The sequence below is a fragment of the Schistocerca nitens genome, chromosome 9 (assembly GCF_023898315.1).
Source record: "Schistocerca nitens isolate TAMUIC-IGC-003100 chromosome 9, iqSchNite1.1, whole genome shotgun sequence".
Lineage (NCBI taxonomy): Eukaryota > Metazoa > Arthropoda > Insecta > Orthoptera > Acrididae > Schistocerca > Schistocerca nitens.
In genome coordinates, this window is record NC_064622.1 from 352725120 (window position 1) to 352744157 (window position 19038).

The following is a 19038-nucleotide window of genomic DNA, read 5'->3' on the forward strand; positions in this document are numbered from 1 at the left end:
AGACTGTAATGGAATTTAGCAGCAAAATTACTTGCTTGAAATTTATAGGACGTTTACAGTATTTAAATCTCGAAGTTTTATTCAATTCCTTAAGTCTATTTTTCTCAAATATTGCATTTTTAAACTGTGTCACTGTTCTTGCTGGAATGCGATATGATATGATGTTTTTTGAAAACAAGTCGTTGAAAGAAACGATAATTATAAATATTATGAAAATGTGATTTTTGCTTTGTTTCTCGAAGTCCGTTTTAACAGAAAGCCTATAGATGGCAACGGTACAAATTTAGACAGTTTTTCCGACATTTATCGATCAGGTCCCGTATGGCAAGGCATTTAAAATATTATACAGTCTGTTTCCTTATACTGATCATGAACTTACGGATTCCTTCGTCTGCTGATGCTTATCTCTGGCAAGAGATTTACTGTACTGCAAGAGTCTAGTGATATTCAATAGATGTCTTCTGACCTCATTATTTGCGATTGATACGCATGCTGGAAATAATATACAGAAATAGGACGCACTGCTGGTCACGGAACCACAGTAGGATGTGGCTCAGGCATTCCTCAAACACGATTATGGATATACTGCCACCTTGCATAATGAAAAAGCAGTATGTGATCACTAGCACGATCTGGGGACTACAGAGAGGCCGATGGCACCAAAAATATACGAAACTGATGAAGCGCCGGAAGTTCAAAATGTTCCACCAAAATTGTCCTGGGCTCCGCTATTCCAAAGAGAATGATGGTAAGACGCCACTCATTCAGCGGTAAGCACATGTGGTCGTGCACACGTATCACAGACTGGCGCATATTTAACCACGTACAGAAAGAAGCAACCGGAGCCGAAGATCAAATACTTAAAAATAAGTGTAACATGCAGAAACGTACTAGCTCACGCATACAAACGCCTAATAGGACGTTTCGGCGTTGCCTCCTTTCCCACATCCTTTCGTCAAACGCGTGTGGACAATTTCAGAGTTCTTGCAACAAAAACGATATAGATACGTCGAGTAACGCTAAAATAGCGCTATTTATACTAGGCTATATGAACGAAGAAGATCGGAAGAAAGTTTACTTTTGTTCAAAAAGTTCACTTTGTCATCTTTTGATGATGATTTTCGATTTGGCCTCTCTTATCTTATGCATGCACTTTTATCTGTATTACCATACACGTGCACACACAGGGTGAGGTAAATAAAAGTGGCCCAGGCGAGTGGATACGATTTGAGGTGAATGTACACACATAATCACAGCCAGTGACCAGCGCACCACGTGACCATCACACAACGGTTCATGCCATAGTGCGGGCTGTGTCAGTGTGAGTGAAGCAGTGCAAAGGGGCCGAGGGTACTCAGTGGAGCAGCAGGTATTCGTTGTGGAAAATTAAGTAACAAAAAATTCGTAGTAACCGTGTGGCCAGTTGTTTGCTCTGACGTTTAATGGTGTCAAAGTCCCAGCAAAGAGTTCCATGCAGCGCAAAGTTCGAAAATGGTGTCACAGGATCTGTGTTGACCTTAATCAGAAGCATATAGCTAAGGTAGAATATTGCAAATTTTTAGGTGTGTCCATTGATGAGAGATTAAATTGGAAGAAACACATTGATGATCTGCTGAAACGTTTGAGTTCAGCTACTTATGCAATAAGGGTCATTGCAAATTTTGGTGATAAACATCTTAGTAAATTAGCTTACTACGCCTATTTTCACTCATTGCTTTCATATGGCATCATATTTTGGGGTAATTCATCACTGAGGAATAAAGTATTTATTGCACAAAAGCGTGTAATCAGAGTAATAGCTGGAGTCCACCCAAGATCATCCTGCAGACATTTATTTAAGGATCTAGGGATATTCACAGTAGCTTCTCAGTATATATACTCTCTTATGAAATTTGTTATTAACAACCAAACCCAATTCAAAAGTAATAGCAGTGTGCATAACTACAATACTAGGAGAAAGGATGATCTTCACTATTCAAGATTAAATCTAACTTTGGCACAGAAAGGGGTGAATTATACTGGCACTAAAGTCTTTGGTCACTTACCAAATAGTATCAAAAGTCTGACAGATAACCAACAAGTATTTAAGAAGAAATTAAAAGAATTTCTGAATGACAACTCCTTCTACTCCATAGAGGAATTTTTAGATATAAATTAAGAAAAAAAACAAGAAAATATTTAAAAAAATAAAAAAAATAAAAATAAATAAAGAAAAACAAAAAACACAATAAAATAAAGTTGTTATATTAACTTAAGTATGTTGTTAAATTAACCTAATTATGTCATGTATTGGAAAATTCGACTCGTTCCACATCATTACGAAATATCGTATTCATGATCCATGGAACTAGTATTAATCTAATCTAATCTAGTCAAAAAAACATTCCGAAATGTGCCCGCACACCAGAAAATGTGGCTGCAGTTCACCAGAGAATGCTTCATAGTCCTATCAAATCAGTCCGACGTCTGTCGCAAGGGATCAGCTTATCACGTCGATCGTGCGAACGAATACTCCACCTGGACCTGCAAATGCGTCCCTACTGAATGTCTGTTGCTCATGCACTGAAAGCAGCAGGTGCTCCTCAGCGCCTCCAGTTTTATGAATGGCTATTCACTGAGATAACAATGAATTACTTGGACATGGATCTAGTGTTTATGTCTGATGAAGGCTGATTTCACCTGACTGGTTATGCCAGCTCACAGAAGCACAGGATCTTTCTTGGCAGCGCAGAACCCGCATAATTTCCACGAGACACCATTGCGTAGTTAGAATGTTGGGGTTTGGTGTGCAGTGTATCCACGCCGCGATATTGGTCCCATTTTCTTTCATCAGACGCTGACTCCGGTTTGTCACATTGCCAACATTTTGAAACTATTTGTGGTAGCACTAACGGAAAAGGAAAACACCTACAGTAGTTCCAACAATAGGGATCAACTGCCCTTACAGCCAGTCTTGCAGCACATTTGCACAGTATTCACGTCTGACAGAGATGTTAGCAGAGGTCAGTCTGATCGCGGCCCTAGCTGGCCACCCTGATCACCTGTATGGGGAGCCCTCAAGTCTGTGTATCGCAGCCATCCTCATAGTCTTCAAGGACTGCCACAGAATATTTCGGATGGGACTCCATCAACTGCAACAATCTAGCTTCGATCCGCCTTCTGCAGCTTGCTGGCCACGGCCCAAAAGTGCTAAGAGATGAATGGTGGTCACTTTCGACATCTGCTATACTCAGGCTAGTGTTGCATTTCCCTTCACCTGCTATGTTTTTGTGTACCGTGGAACCCTGTTCTCCGAGTCGCTTTTATTTGCCCCGCCCTGTGTTAGGTCTGAACACGTCAACACTCTTGAGCAGATACAGGGCATTTTTAGTCAGCATGTCGGTTGGTTCTGAGGATGATGGGGTGGATGCTACCCTATATTGGACCGAGGATTAATCATTTGACCGAAAAATTGCTAAAAAACGTCTTGAAACGTAATAGCACCCATTATTTAGGACCAAACAGAGGCCACCCTGCATCTGCAAATCTGCCCTTGATCACTCGAACAGTAATACTGAGTAAAATATTTCATTCAGCACGAGAAGAATGTTCACTTTCAAGGTTACCTGTGTCATACGGGCAACAAGGTGCAGACAGAAGCTGTTATAAGTGAGTTCCGGGGACAAGGCGTACAACGCCCTACCCGCTGATCTAACGCTTCCTTACGACAGTGTCAGTAGCCATCGCATTTAAACAAAAACAGTCGTTCGTAATTTAAAGGGCAATTTTACGAAGGGTCTTCTGATCGTACACGCAATGCCCCTGTGTGCAGCATCAGAGTTCTGAGAGATACTGACGACTATCAAAACTTTATTTCCAGCCTGAAGACCACCTCCAGTTTCCATACCGTAAGGTGTGTAATAGTTCTTCTAAATATATGAAAGGGTGAACCAATTTTAACAGTCAAAAAAATTTTTTTTACAGTAATCTGCATTTACGAAGCTACGTGACATAGACAGTCCTTTTGATTTCGAACGACCCAGTTTCAAAACAGTTCTTTCAACAACCGACGGTTGGTCGTTCGGTCGGTCGTCTCAGTAGACGACGTGTATCTGGTCTTTCCACCGTCTCTGTGTTCTTAGCATTCATGTCTACTCACAATTCGTCTAGTTGCTGTATAATGACTGTTTTAGAACTGTTTGACTTGTTTGTGGAACTGTCTTTTGCGGTTCCGTGTACATCTAGTCAGATTGTGAAAGAGGAGTTTGGTCTTAATCCTATCTGCATACTAGGATTTGGTGCAGCCAACTTGTGTAATAAATGCTTATCATTTGTCGATGTTAAATTTTATTCTATCGTGGTATTGGCTATCGCATCTCAGGTGGATTTTGCGAGTGTGCTGGTCGGCGTTCAAGCTGTCCCTCGTTTGAGTTAACATCCTCTTTAGTGAGCATAACTCTTGGCTGTCTATCTCACCGCTTACGCAGCTGTAGGAACTTTTCTCAGATCGATCCTTGGAGAACTGACTGTGGATCACTCCTTTTTTTTATTTGGTCTGATTATGTCAATTGTTTAAAAATAGTATTTTGTTTAAATTATTCCTATTTCTTGTGGCTTTCAGCCAACAAATAATTTGAATTCTTCTTAATATGGTCTTCAATTGGCAGTGTAGCTTGCGTTACAGTCAATTTTTATATAAAGATTGTTTAAAAAATTATTTTGATATTTTTGACGTGTAATTGTCTTCCTCATTTGTGATTCAGGCTTTCAGCCATTACTTGTTCTGTAGTATTGCTTGTGGCCTTCAGCCGAAAAATAATTTTCAATTCTCTCTTAACAAGGCCTTCAGCCGTCAGTGTAGCTTGTGTTGCAGTCATTTTTTTTAAATGATTGGGTTTAAAAAATTATTTCCTTAAATAAAGTGTATGTGTTTACTGTGCAACCAGCGGTAACTAAAGTCCCACGTCTCACACTCTACGTGCACTTCACACGGCAATATGTTCCCACTTAAAAAATATCGTTAGTGGACTGGATCGACTCAAAATCCCTGTCCAACAACAGTGTTGGAAACAAGGTTTTCTCTGTTCAACTTGATCTTACGAAACACAGTTCAACATTTTCGTTGGCTTATGTACTCAAGAGAGAAAATGCTACAAGCATAGCAAACACGTTCAGCACCTAATTGCAATCACTCAGTCTATACGTTCCGTTTACACCCACAAGTTCGGACTAACGACAGTACTGCTAGCGCATTTTACCCGTTTTACAGAAAATTATTTCAATGAAACCTGTTGCAAAATCACAGACAACTGTTATGCACATATCACGGTCGTGATTCTTAATGAAATCCAAAAAATCAAAAACTTGCTCTACATCGCTTAATGGACACACTACCCGTTATTTAGGAAGGAAATTGGCAATATCGTGTGAAGTCACTCAGCAAAAATACTGCCCTGACATGACTGGTGCCAAGTTTCCGATTAGCTTGCCGTTCAGCCGCGCAGTTCACAAATTCGACTGCTTCTTCTGTTAATTTCTATGCACAGGATAAAGCTTAAGCAGAATACTAGAAATTTCATGATTATGCTTAGAACACGATTTTGTACTCAAGAGCTTATCTGCACACATCAAAAAAACTTTTCCATCACCCCGGTTCCCAGGACCCATGAAGACCGACTGTCGATATTGTATCAGAGACACAGTCAATTTGACTGTTCAGAGATCTCACTAAACCCGCCCGAAGGTATAAACAACCATGCATGAGCAGCGCCCATTAGACGGAGGGGGTTCGATAGCCGATCATTTCCAGTAATTTCACCAGGAAGGAGGAACACGGCTCGTGTTGTCTGTAGTTCAACCATGCCTAGACCGCCAGTACCACGGTTCGATCGCGTCCGCATTGTTACTTTGTGCCAGGAAGAGCTCACAATAAGGGAAGTGTCCAGGCGTCTTGGAGTGAACCAAAGCGATGTTGTTCGGACATGGACGAGATACAGAGAGACAGGAACTGTCGATGGCATGCCTCACTCAGGCCGCCCAAGGTTTACTACTGCAGTGGATGACCGCTACCTAAGGATTATAGCTCGGAGGAACTCTGATAGCAACGCTACCATGTTGAATAATGCTTTTCATGCAGCCACAGGACGTCCTGTTACAACTCAAACTGTGTTGCCGAACAACATTCCGAATGGACCGCTCAGGATTGGCATCACGTTCTCTTCGCCGGTGAGTGTCGCATACGCCTTCAACCAGACAATCGTCGTAGACGTGTTTGGAGGCAACCCGGTTAGGCTGAACGCCTTAAACACACTGTCCAGCGAGTGCAGCAGGGTGGAGGTTGCCAGCTGTTTTAGGGTGGCATTACGTGGGGCCGACGTACGCCGCTGTTGGTCATGGAAGGCGCCGTAACGGCTGTACGATTCGTGAATACCATCCTCCGACCGATAGTGCAATCATGTCGGCAGCATATTGGCGAGACATTCGTCTTCATGGATGACAATTCGCTCCCCCATCGTGAGCTGCTTGTGAATGACTTCCTCCAGGATAACGACATCGCTCGACTAGAGTCGCCAGCATGTTCTCCAGACATGAACCCTATCGAACATGCCTGCGTTAGATTAAAAAGGGCTATTTATGGACAACATGACCCACCAACCACTGAGGATCTACGCCGAATCGCCTTTGATGAGTGGGACAATCTCGACCAACAGTGCCTTGATGAACTTGTGGATAGTGTGCCACAAAGAATGCATCAAAGCAAGAAGTCGTGCCACTGGGCATTAGAGGCACTGGTGTATACGGTAGCCTGGGCCACCACCTCTGTATGGTGGTACAACATGCAATGAGTGGTTTTCACGAGCTATAAAAAGGGCGGAAATGATGTTTATGTTGATTATTCCAATTTTCTGTACAGGTTCTGGAACTCTCGGTACCGATGTGATGCAGACTTTTTTTGATGTGTGTATGTCTTGGTCGTATGCAATCACAATCCATCTTTCACAATGGGGTCCATAAGAATGCTTCTTAAGCTTTTGCCACTCGGTCGAGATCTTATACCGTGCTTATACTTCAAAATAATTTTTCAATACGCTAGACGATCATCAGTTTCCACATACTTAATACTCAACTACAAAAGATGAAAAGTTCTTTTTTTTAAATTAATGCTTCATCACGCAAATCAGAGTTAGAGTTGAACGTACAACTTCAGGAAACGGAAAGGAGGTTTTCGTCAGATTCGTCTGCACCGGTTTCCAGCGCAGAGAGCTAGATGAAGATTTTATGGGTTTACCTACAACAGTAAGCTGAAAAACTCTAAATGCTGTATGAATGGGAGTACCGTCAAGCAAAGCATAATAATCAAAATCAAAACAAAGAAAAGAAACAGCTGAACACAAACCACTACCTTAGCCAAGCGAAGCAAGCAGAATCATAACGCAGAAGTCCGGAGGAAAAATGTTGACTTTTCTTCACCCAGAAAGTGCAACTGAGTAGAAATATAGATGTAGTGTTAGTAACAATCGAGTGGAAATAGCAATACAGCTTTGTTTCCGCTGAGTGGAAACAACAGTGTGGCACTATTACCACTTGAGTGGAAATATCGAAGTTCAGCTATTGCCACTCGAATGGCAATACGCGGTCGTGTTCTCGCTTCCCGAGCACGGGGTCCCGGGTTCGATTCCCGGCGGGATCATGGATTTTCACCTGCCTCGAGATGACTGGGTGTTTGTGTTGTCCTCAATATTTCATCATCATTCATGCAATTGGGGAGATTGGACTGAGCGAAGGTTGGGAATCAGTGCGGGCGCTGATAACCGCGCAGTTGAGCGCCCCACAAACCAAACATCATCAGCGAATGGCAATATCCACAGAGGCGCAATAGCTCCACTGATTCGCACTTCAGTGGAGCCTCCATTGTAAACTATAGGATTCGTCCAGTGGTATTTGTCTCAGTGAGGAGAGCTCTTGTGAAGGACGAAAACTAGTCTTGCACTAATATACCATGGCGAATAACTTTTTGAGTGTGGGACGAGTGTCGTTAATTTGTCGTCAAGCTACATCTTGTATGCTACGAAATTTGTAACAGCTCCCGTTCTTTCTGAAGGACGCGATGCCTTATTGGATTGCAGGTGTCCGCCTGCTTAGCTGAGAGTTAACATGCTTGCCTACCATGCAACTGGCCAGGGTTCGATTCCCGGTTAGTTTGGAAATTTTCTCCGCTCGTGGACTCGGCGTTGTGTTGTCCTGTTGTCGACTGAAATAAGACTAGCACTCGGCGGTCGAACTTCCCAGCCAACGTAGCCACACGATCATTTCGTTTTTGCAGGCTGGTGACGTATTCATGATCGACATTTATACAATGTCCCGACGCTACTGGGAGGAACGTAGACGTGCTAAAAAGTGGAATACGCAGTAAGCCTAGGATTGAGTCACAATAATATTTGTTACATTGTTCACTGTGAGTCAGCTTTCGCTTTTCGAGACACCTTCAGACCACCTAATACACATACTAAAAATCATTCAACAGCCTAGAGCATATAAAATATTTCTTTATTGAAGACAACCGGTTTCGACAGAGTTAGCTGTCCTCTTTAGGTCTTAAAATTCTTATTGCTGTGAAACGTACTCATTTTACGTTGAACCACACGGAGGCTTGCGAAGTGTTTATGTGGTTTACACCGCGGCCGCGTATTTACTTCTTTGATGGCGCGGAGCCACGATGCCGGAAGCCTATAGCCGTCCTCTCTATTGAAATTAGATGAATTCTTAGAAATTTCAACCGCTTCTCGGACCTTTCTTCTATACATGTTTGTTCCTTTAGCCAGTACACGTGCGTTATTAACATCGATGTCAGAGTCACAGTTCTCGTGATGTTCCGCTGCTGCCGACTTTGCACTTTGATTTAGCCGCATGTGCCGTTCGTGTTCCTTAATGCATTCTTTAACAGTTCTTCCCGTTTCGCCTATATACACTTTGCCGCAGCCACATGACACCTGATAGACGTCTGCATTGTGTAAGTAATCAGGTGCATCCGTTTTCCGTCGGAAAAAGTCTTTTATTTTGTTTTGACTAAAGAAAGATGTCTGAATACCATTTTTCTTTAAAATTCTGCTTAAGCGGTCAGTGACCCCAGAAACGAACGGTAACCTGACGGAGTGAGAAGGCGGTTCCTCGTCATTTTTATTAGCGGTATAAATATTCCGCCTAAAAGCCCTGTCGATTGAATAACTATCATACCCATTTGCTTTCACTGTCCTCTTTAAAAAATTCAACTCCGATTCTAAGTTGTCGTCATCGCTGATACGGAAGGCACGTGAAGACAGAGTGTTGAGTACTGCTTGCTTCTGGGCTGGGTGGTGGTGCGAAGTGGCATCTAAATACCTGTTTGTGTTGGTCGGCTTTCTGTACACTCTGTGACCTAGAGTGTTATCAGATCTTCTGTGTACCAGCACATCTAGGAACAGGAGACCGACCTCACTCTCAACCTCCAAGGTGAATTTTATTTTGGGGTGAATTCCATTTAAGAAATTGTGGAACGCATGAAGTTCTTCTTCGCCGTGTGGCCATATAACAAATGTATCGTCCACGTAGCGGAGCTAGCAAGAAGGCTTCAAAGGAGCACCACTTAATGCGTGTTGCTCAAAATGTTCCATAAAAACGTCAGCTGCAATTGGAGAAATGGGTGAACCCATAGCAAGGCCGTCAGCCTGTTCATAGAATTCACCATTTGTATTTAAAATAGCTCGAACGAAGACATAGTTCAATTAAGTTACAAACATCTGGAGCAACATTGTCTCTTATGATCCCCATTGTATCCAGTACTGGGACGTTAGTAAATAACGATGTCTCATCGAAGCTAACAAGAATGTCACCTGCAGATATCCTCAGTGTGCGTATAATTTCTAATAAATGTTTCGAATCTTTTATAAAAGTATTTGTTTTACCAACTAGATGTCACAGTTTGCCAGATAAATGACGTGCATCGCCGAAAACAGTCCAGTTTTCTTTGCTCTCCAGGTCTGTTCATAAGATTTCACACAATAATTTTCACGAGGGCATGCAGCTTTACTGTATGGTTAAATGATGATGGCGTCCTCTTGGATAACATATTCCGGAGGTAAAATAGTCCCCCATTCGGATCTCCGGGCGGGGACTACTCAGGAGGACGTCGTTATCAGGAGAAATTAAAACTGGCGTTCTACGGATCGGAGCGTGGAATGTCAGATCCCTCAATCGAGCAGGTAGGTTAGAAAATTTAAAAAGGGAAATGGATAGGTTAAGGTTAAATATAGTGGGAATTAGTGAAGTTCGGTGGCAGGAGGAACAAGACTTTTGGTCAGGCGAATACAGGGTTATAAATACAAAATAAAATAGGGGTAATGCAGGAGTCGGTTTAATAATGAATAAAAAATAGGAGGGAGGGTAAACTACTACAAACAGTATAGTGAACGCCTTATTGTGGCCAAGATAGACATGAAGCCCACGCCTACTACAGTAGTACAAGTTCATATGCCAACTAGCTCTGCAGATGACGAAGAAATTGAAGAAATATATGATGAAATAAAAGAAATTATTCAGATAGTGAAGGGAGACAAAAATTTAATGGTAAAAAAAATGGCTCTGAGCACTATGGGACTCAACATCTTAGGTCATAAGTCCCCTAGAACTTAGAACTACTTAAACCTAACTAACCTAAGGACATCACACACACCCATGCCCGAGGCAGGATTCGAACCTGCGACCGTAGCAGCCCCGCGGTTCCGGACTGCAGCGCCAGAACCGCACGGCCACCACGGCCGGCTTTAATGGTCATGGATTACTGGAATTCGGTAGTAGGAAAAGGGAGAGAAGGAAACGTATTAGGTGAATATGGATTGGGGCTAAGAAATGAAAGAGGAAGCCGCCTAGTAGAATTTTGCACAGAGAACAATTTAATCATAGCTAACATTAGGTTCAAGAATCATAAAAGAAGGTTGTATACATGGAAGATGCCTGGAGATACTGACAGGTTTCAGATAGATTATATAATGGTAAGACAGAGATTTAGGAACCAGGTTTTAAATTGTAAGACATTTCCAGGGGCAGATGTGGACTCTGACCACAATCTATTGGTTATGAAATGTAGATTAAAACTGAAGAAACTGCAAACGGGAGGGAATTTAAGGAGATGGGACCTGGATAAACTGACTAAACTAGAGTTTGTACAGAGTTTCAGAGAGAGCATAAGGGAACAATTGACAGGAATGGGGGAAAGAAATACAGTAGAAGAAGAATGGGTAGCTTTGAGAGATGAAGTAGTGAAGGCAGCAGAGGATCAAGTAGGTAAAAAGTCGAGGGCTAGTAGAAATCCCTGGGTAACAGAAGAAATATTGAATTTAATTTATGAGTGGAGAAAATATAAAAATGCAGTAAATGAAGCAGGCAAAGAGGAGTACAAACGTCTCAAAAATGAGATCGACAGTAAGTGCAAAATGGCTAGAGGACAAATGTAAAAATGTAGAGCCTTATCTCACTAGGGGTAAGATAGATACTGCCTACAGGAAAATTAAAGAGACCTTTGCAGAAAAGAGAACCACTTGTATAAATATCAAGAGCTCAGATGGAAACCCAGTTCTAAGCAAAGAAGGGAAAGCAGAAAGGTGGAAGGAGTATATAGAGGGTCTATACAAGGGCGACGTACTTGAGGACAATATTATGGAAATGGAAGAGGATGTAGATGAAGATGAAATGGGAGATCCGATACTGCGTGAAGAGTTTGACAGAGCACTGAAAGACGTGAGTAGAAACAAGGCACCGGGAGTAGACAACATTCCATTAGAACTACTGATGGCCTTGGGAGAGCCAGTCCTGACGAAACTCTACCATCTGGTGAGAAAGATATATGAGACAGGCGAAATACCCTCAGACTTCAAGAAGAATATAATAATTCCAATCCCAAAGAAAGCAGGGGATGACATATATGAAAATTACCGAACTATCAGTTTAATAAGTCACGGGTGCAAAATACTAACGCAATTTCTTTACAGACGAATGGAAAAACTGATAGAAGCCGACCTCGGGGAAGATCAGTTTGGATTTCGTAGGAATGTTGGAACACGTGAGGCAATACTGACCCTATGACTTATCTTAGAAGCTAGATTAAGGAAAGGCAAACCTGCGTTTCTAGCATTTGTAGACTAAGAGAAAGCTTTTGACAATGTTGCCTGGAATACTCTCTTTCAAATTCTGAAGGTGGCAGGGGTAAAATACAGGGAGCGAAAGGCTATTTACAATTTGTACAGAAACCAGATGGCAGTTATAAGAGTAGAGGGGCATGAAAGGGAAGCAGTGGTTGAGAAGGGAGTGAGACAGGGTTGTAGCCTCTCCCCGATGTTATTCAATCTGTATATTGAGCAAGCAGTGAAGGAAACAAAAGAAAAATTCGGAATAGGTATTAAAATCCATGGAGAAGAAATAAAAACTTTGAGGTTCGCCGATGACATTGTAATTCTGTCAGAGACGGCAAAGGACTTGGAAGAGCAGTTGAACGGAATGGATAGTGTCTTGAAAGGAGGATATAAGATGAACATCAACAAAAGCAAAACAAGGATAATGGAATGTAGTCGAATTCAGTCGGGTGATGCTGAGGGAATTAGATTAGAAAATGGAACACTTAAAATAGTAAAGGAGTTTTGCTATTTGCGGAGCAAAATAACTGATGATGGTCGAAGTAGAGAGGATATAAAATGTAGACTGGCAATGGCAAGGGAAGCGTTTCTGAAGAAGAGAAATTTGTCAACATCGAGTATAGATTTAAGTGTCAGGAAGTCGTTTCTGAAAGTATTTGTATGGAGCGTAGCCATGTATGGAAGTGAAACATGGACGATAACTAGTTTGGAAAAGAAGAGAATAGAAGCTTTCGAAATGTAGTGCTACAGAAGAATGCTGAAGATTAGATGGGTAGATCATATAACTAATGAGGAGGTATTGAATAGAATTGGGGAGAAGAGAAGTTTGTGGCACTACTTGACTAGAAGAAGGGATCGGCTGGTAGGACATGTTCTGAGGCATCAAGGGATCACCAATTTAGTAATGGAGGGAAGCGTGGAGGGTAAAAATCGTAGAGGGAGACCAAGAGATGAAAACACTAAACAGATTCAGAAGGATGTAGGATGCAGTAGGTACTGGGAGATGAAGAAGCTTGCACAGGATAGAGTAGCATGGAGAGCTGCATCAAACCAGTCTCAGGACTGAAGACAACAACAACAATTCAAGAAAGTTTTGCTTATGACAAAACATAAACACACTATTGTCCACTTCTCAATCCGTATTTCTCAGCAAAAAAGTAGCACATTCTTTTTCACATTCACCATTCATAGGAAATGCCTCGCACATTTCTAACAATTACGAGTCTCCACATACGTACCGAGACTGCTTTATTACCACCTCACATAGCAAGTTATCGATGTGTTACAGAGCTCGTCTCCCTCGCGAATTATTACACCATTACCATCCTTTATCTCTCCAGTTTCTACCAGCATCAGTTAGTTTTTGATTCTCATGTACTGGCTGCAGTGTTATGATAACGAGCACTACACCCCAGAATCGATGCTCTAAACCAGTCTCTTTTATCTGAGACTTTTTCTCAGACGTCCTACGTGTCTACTACATCGAGCACCTGTTTTAGCGTTGCGCTTCATAAACAGGACTTGTTTTCGGGAACAACGAGGTGCAATTCATTATCTGGCCATTCTATTTAAGGTTACCCAGTGGTTTTCCAAAATGACGTTTGGTGAACCCGATATGGTTCTACCATGGCAATTAGCACTCCATTGGTTCTCTAACTGAGTTGGTGCCACATTTCTAATAATTCTACCAACCTTTATTCCTACCCATCGATATGCACATCAGCTTCGACATACTGCTGTAATCCAAATGCTTCCAACATGTCTCATACAGTTTTCCCACAGTCCATATCTGACACCGACATGTACTGCTACATGACTACTAAAAAATGGTTCAAATGGCTCTGAGCACTATGGGACTCAACTGCTGAGGTCATTAGTCCCCTAGAACTTAGAACTAGTTAAACCTAACTAACCTAAGGACATCACAAACATCCATGCCCGAGGCAGGATTCGAACCTGCGACCGTAGCGGTCTTGCGGTTCCAGACTGCAGCGCCTTTAACCGCACGGCCACTTCGGCCGGCCTACATGACTACTCTGCGATTCACAGTCAAGTGTTTGGGAGATGATTCACTGAACCACTTCCAGACTTTTTTTCAACTGTTTCACTCTCACTTGGTAGAAAAAACAGCTCACTTGCGACGCCTGAGTTCTCTTATTCTGTTACGATGGTCATTTTTCCCTCTGTGTGTGGACCCAACTAAGTTCAAAAACGTGTGTGAAATCTTATGGGATTTAACTGCTAAGGTCATCAGTCCCTAAGCTTACACACTACTTAACCTAAATTATCCTAAGGACAAACACACACAGCCATGCCCGAGGGAGGACTCGAACCTCCGCCGGGACCAGCCGCACAGTCCATGACTGCAGCGTCTAAGACCGCTCGGCTAATCCCGCCCTGCCCCAACTAAGTACTTCCGCATTCGGAGGAAAAATTTTGTGATTGACATTTCGTGAAACGGTCACACCGGAATGAAAAATGTCTGTTTCACTAATTGACAATCCAACAAGCGTATCATTTCCCTGATACTCTCGCCATTATTTCGCGATAATACGAAACGACCTACCCTTAGAAGAACTTTTTCGGTGTCGTCCATCAATCTTATCTGTTAGGGATCTAATACTGGGCAGAAAACTCCAGAGAAAAACTCCAGAGAGAAACTCCAGAGGCTCTCTAAAAGATTTGTCAAACTATGACTTTCTGAAAGGAGCACCGTTATAATAGAACACACACACTCTGGAAACATAATTAAAAGGTCTGTGTTCCTCACCTGCGATAATACGTTTACGTTGTACACAATTACACAATACACTGTCATCTCTTTAATAATATACTACAAAAGAGAGTAAAATGAATGTGCCTAGGCACTGCTAGGTCCACTGCTGCGACAAATGTAGAATATTCATGAGTTGTAATCATAGAGCGTAGCTTTTACAGTGGAACGAGAACATTCGGTGGAATCGCAGACTCACTATTTACATTATTTACATCCCAAATTTCTTCCAGCAGCTACAGTCGCAGGTTCGAATCCTGCCTCGGGCATGGATGTGTGTGATGTCCTTAGTTAGGTTTAAGTAGTTCTAAGTCTAGGGGACTGATGACCTCAGATGCTAAGTCTCACAGTGCTTAGAGCCCTTTGAACCATTTGAACCAGCATCGGTATCCGTCAGTTTGTCATCTAACTTACCTCAGCTTATACAGATTAAAATGTAATGTAACCAGACATGAAGCTGTCATTAACTTCATTTTTTGTGCCTTTATTACGGAACATTTCGCTGTAGGAAAGTAGATACCACTGTTGTAAACTGAAATTCGTGGGTAAGAAATTCACAGAGGCAGGTACGTTATAGACCACCGATTTTGTAGCTACGTCGGCGCATTATCGGGAGGCAAGTGCCCTGTAACATGAATGTATGCTCACATTAAACGTGAAGTGGTAATCTGCACCAACTTTTGTAACCGTTTCCAGTTATACCAGAACTGCAGATTCATCCTATTCCATTCGTGTAAGGAGTTCAGGACGAATAGGTGCTAAATGCCTCGGTGCGACTCTACAACATACATTGCTGTCGCTACAGGTGCGATGCGTAGGGAATGTAGCACATGCCCTGATTATTCGTTTTAAACTGGTTCTAGACACTTTGCACTTTTGCAGTGTGGAATAGGAAGTTCAAATGGTTCAAATGGCTCTCAGCACTATGGGACTTAACATCTGAGGTCATCAGTCCCCTAGAACCTAGAACTACTTAAACCTAACTAACCTAAGGACATCACACACATTCATGCCCTAGGCAGGATTCGAACCTGCGACCGTGGCAGTCGCGCAGTTCCGGACTGAAGCACCTAGAACAGCTCGGCCACCGCGGCCGGCCTAATAGCAAGTAACTGCAGGAATAAAATTATGTTAGAAACCGACTGAGGTGTCGAGTGGGGCGCGTCTTCCGGCTACGTAGCGGTGTCGTAACCAAATGCCTGAAGTGGCCTCAAGTGCAAACAATCTGGGAACTCATTTCATCAGACTATGCGGGAGCAGAACACTCTACTGTAATGAGGATAAATGTAGTAACTTTACCTAGAGATGTCGCAAGAACGCGTTTCAGGATGCAAACTTAGCATAAAGGAATGTTCTGAAACCCTGTAGTTAAACAGTAGAGGAGCCGAGGGCGCTGACAGGCTCAGAAAAGGAGAGCACATTTGGTCAGCAGTGTAAGGGCAGATCACATCATAGTCTGCCATAAAACCTCCACACTCCACAAGCTCGTTCTCAGAGTGGGGCCATTCCATTTTCATCAAGGAAAACCTATTAAGTTGCGGGATGCTATGGTGACTTTAACAGGTGTCTACAAACTGCCGCCAACTATCGTGAATGCAAGTTTGGCAGTGGAGGGCATTTCGGACTGTCCTTTGTGCTACTGTCGGATCTTCGGCCTTCACACCATCTCGACAACAGATTACAGGCGTATGCAGTACTCTGGGAACGAGCCTAAGTCCAGCTTGACCCATCGAGAGCACTGAGGCTCCAGCAAGTCCAGAGCCACACTGGATTGCCGAGGCCCACCACCCTCCTATGGGCTGTGGCACTGACCAAAGACAACTCTCAGATAGTTCCTCGCCGGGCACTGACGTGCAACCACTTCCTTTAACAAGGTAAAGAGTCAAATGCTTTTCGGAAGTCAAGAGATATTGCATCTTCATGATTGCCTTAATCAATGGGTCTAAGAATGTCATTTGAGAAATTAAATTGCTGACTTTCACATGATGAATGTTTTCGTATTACATGGTGCCCTTAATTACGTCATTGCAATGAACAAGAGAGCTGAGAGAAAAACATATGCGGCGTTATAAATATCCTGACTCTTGGATCGTCACACTTCCCGTAAATTTGTGCAAATCAAAGCTCGAAAGATACCTTCAAGAGGCAACGCCCAATTTCTGTGTCCTAATAAATACAAACAGGACTGCTGCTCTGTCCGACGTTCTTCATACGGAAGTAATATTGTGCTCTAACTACCAGTCTTTTCCCTTCGACTGTCTGTGAGCTAAACAGTCCCCCAAAGTGAGCTCCAGTCTCACTGTGTATAAAACAATTAAAACTGTACACATTTCAATTCACGCTAAACTGTGATGTTACAATCACATCGCTGATTGTCTAACAATAAAGCTTTGTTGAAGAGTCAAGAAAGTAATGATGAAAACCACTACGCATTTTTGTAAGAATAATCTTTCCCTCAATGGCGAAAAGTGCGGTGTTTTGAACTCCCTGCCAAATTAAACCTGTCTGACAGAACACAGTTCCCCAGTATATACCAAGTGGTTATAATTAAAGTGCAGCTACTCACAGAGTGTGAAGTGTAATTATCGCATGGCTGCGAAACTTGGTAGATATTCAACTGCGTTAACACGGAACCGATTTATTGCGGATAAAAAATTAGTCCAATTTTGGCCACCAGGTGTAAAACTGGCGCTGTACAGCATCTCGTCGACGTCTCCAGTGCTTATACTGAACAAATTGTATAAACGACGGTTAATAATATCAAAATTACGCCTTTCACTTGTTTGACGTTTTCTGTCCAATGGGTCAAAAGGCTCTGAGCACTACGGGACTTAACATTTGAGGTCATCAGTCCCGTAGAACAGACTACTTAAACCTCTAACCTAAGTACATCACACACATCCATGCCCGAGGCAGGATTCGAACCTGCGACCGTAGCGGTCTGAAGCGCCTAGAACCGCTGGGCCACTCCGGCCGACTTTTCTGTCCACGTCCCGTTCTTAATCCTTTAGATACACCACATTTCTATACGTCTTCCTTGCATAGACAGCGCCAGATTTGCACCTGGTTGCCGAAATTGAGACTAATTTTTTTTCAGCGTAAATAGGTTCCGTAATGGCACATTAGAATATCTTCCAAGTTTAACCGCAATAGCTGCACTTTAATTACAGTCACCTGCCACATGCAAGTAGTCTTCTGTGATAACACTTACCTGGCTAGCTATAACTTCCCTGCGACTGTGAAGGCCACGGTAGTTCAGCGTAAGACAGAACCCGACAGCCGCCGGTGTGGCTTTTGCTTTTAATTGTTTGTCATTTTCCTCCTGAAGCGTCATGGAAATTGCCAGTGGTACTCGCTACCTGTGCAATTTCCGACACAATGCATGTATAAGCCACATTACCAATTGTATGTTATGTTAAGATATTCGTTACTTACGTAACTACTGAAGTTGTATTGTTCTCTTTTTACATAAGTCTATTATGGGAAGAATGCGTGACATCTTTGAGGTCGGGTTGCGCTGTTGAATATCTGGTCACAATCTGAAACGTATCCAAGGCCATCCTCATTCAGAATAGCGACCACATACGGTCCCTGAAAACTATAATCCTCAATTGAATACCGACATCGTAAGTGTTATAACTTTATTACTTTAATGAACAGCGAAAAACAAGGGACAAAATTCTCTCGTGCGGGAACAGAGGGAGCTTACAAAAATTAGAACAGTCAAGCGAAGATGTTGTTAACTCGTCTGTCACGGAGACACAAAGTTATTACACATTTTCATTTAGGCTACTTGTCAACTATTTACGTCGCCACAAGACTTTTGTCTTAATTTGTATCTTCATGCTAATGGAATTGGCTTGGAGTCCAAATTTGTCAAATAAGCGCTTTCGTTTTAATACACGTAGCTTATAACGTCAATAAATGTTTATTGAAGACTATGTCATAAATAGTTGCTCTACATTGGCAATTACGGTATTTTGTGGAGGAGTTGAAAATTAATTTCTTCGTAAGAACAAATTATAATTTTTTGTATATGTTGGAAACTGGAAAGGTGTTTCATGGGTCGTGCGGCTAAAAGTTAGTGGATTACTTATATATTTGAAGACAACTTGAAAAAGA

The 19038-nt window shown here is 42.3% G+C and overlaps 1 protein-coding gene across 1 annotated transcript in view; it reads right to left on the reverse strand.

Annotated features, from left to right (window-relative positions):
* Positions 1–18176, reverse strand: part of LOC126203663 (fatty acyl-CoA reductase 1-like) — a 169486-nt gene extending 151310 nt beyond the window's left edge. Inside the window, exon 1 of the mRNA XM_049938030.1 lies at positions 18128–18176. The gene's annotated coding sequence lies outside the window, so the exon portion shown is untranslated. The remainder of the gene's footprint in view (positions 1–18127) is intronic.
* Positions 18177–19038: the final 862 nt, after the last annotated feature.